Source organism: Ciconia boyciana, chromosome 30 (genome assembly GCF_034638445.1).
Source record: "Ciconia boyciana chromosome 30, ASM3463844v1, whole genome shotgun sequence".
In the NCBI taxonomy this organism is placed as follows: domain Eukaryota; kingdom Metazoa; phylum Chordata; class Aves; order Ciconiiformes; family Ciconiidae; genus Ciconia; species Ciconia boyciana.
Genome location: NC_132963.1, coordinates 736210 through 737790, shown reverse-complemented (window position 1 = coordinate 737790; position 1581 = coordinate 736210).

The following is a 1581-nucleotide window of genomic DNA, read 5'->3' as shown; positions in this document are numbered from 1 at the left end:
TGCAATGTCCCCTGTGGATCCTGCACCCATCACCACATCCTCTGTGGATCCTGCACCCATCACAATGTCCCCTGTGGATCCCACACCCATCACAACATCTCCAGTGGATCCTGCACCCATCGCAACGTCCCCTGTGGATCCTGCACCCATCATAACGTCCTCTGTGGATCCTGCACCCATTCCTCTCCTATTGATCCTGCACCCATCGCAACGTCTCCTGTGGATCCTGCACCCATTGCAATGTCCCCTGTGGATCCTGCACCCATCGCAACGTCCCCTGTGGATCCTGCACCCATCATAACGTCCTCTGTGGATCCTGCACCCATTCCTCTCCTATTGATCCTGCACCCATCGCAACGTCCCCTGTGGATCCTGCACCCATTGCAATGTGTCCTGTGGATCCTGCACCCATTGCAACGTGTCCTGTGGATCCTGCACCCATCGCAACGTCCCCTGTGGATCCCACATCCATCACAACATCTCCAGTGGATCCTGCACCCATCTCAATTGTCCCCTATGGATCCTGCACCCATCACAACGTCCTCTGTGGATCCTGCACCCATTCCTCTCCTATTGATCCTGCACCCATCGCAACGTCCCCTGTGGGTCCTGCACCCATTGCAATGTCCCCTGTAGATCCTGCACCCATCACAACATCCTCTGTGGATCCTGCACCCATCACAATGTCCCCTGTGGATCCTGCACCCATTGCAACATCTCCTATGGATCCTGCACCCATCGCAACATCTCCTGTGGATCCTGCACCCATCACAACGTCCCCTGTGGATCCTGCACCCCTTGCAACGTGTCCTGTGGATCCTGCACCCATCGCAACGTCCTCTCTGGATCCTGCACCCATCACAACGTCCCCTGTAGATCCTGCACCCATCGCAACGTCCCCTGTAGATCCTGCACCCATCACAATGTCCCCTGTGGATCCCACACCCATCGCAACGTCCCCTGTAGATCCTGCACCCATCACAACGTCCCCTGTGGATCCCACACCCATCACAACGTCCCCTGTAGATCCTGCACCCATCGCAACGTCCTCAGCAGACTTTTTGCACGGCAGACGTTGCAGGTGAAGGGAACCAGCTGCACTTTTTCATGTCCTGGCTCCAGCACGTGCACCAGCAACTCCAGTTCTCAGGAACCCTGGTCAGGAACCCCGGGGGCAGTTTCGCAACCCGCCCTCCTTGGGCCGTGCCAGGACTCGGCAGCCCCTGCCCCATCCCCTTTCACGAGATTCTGCCGAATCAGCCCTTTTTGGAGCCAATTCCTTCTCTCCGCTGCTCCCAGGGGAGTTCTGTGGAGAATTCTCAGGAAAACCGAGAAAAGTCCCATCTGGTTATAAAAAGGGAGGGTTTTTGGGACCAACCCTGCAGTTTTTTTTCATCCATCTTCACGTGTCCATGGGTTTCGGGGAGAGCAAAGAGAGACGCTGAGGCAGAAAGGAGCCTGCCGGTAAGCGGTGTGGGGTTGGGAGGGTCTTACTTTGCTTTTTTTTCCTTGCCTTTTTCCTCACCCTCTCGGCTACGAGCCCGGGTGATGTCCCATCTGAGCAAAACAAGGTGTCGGTGA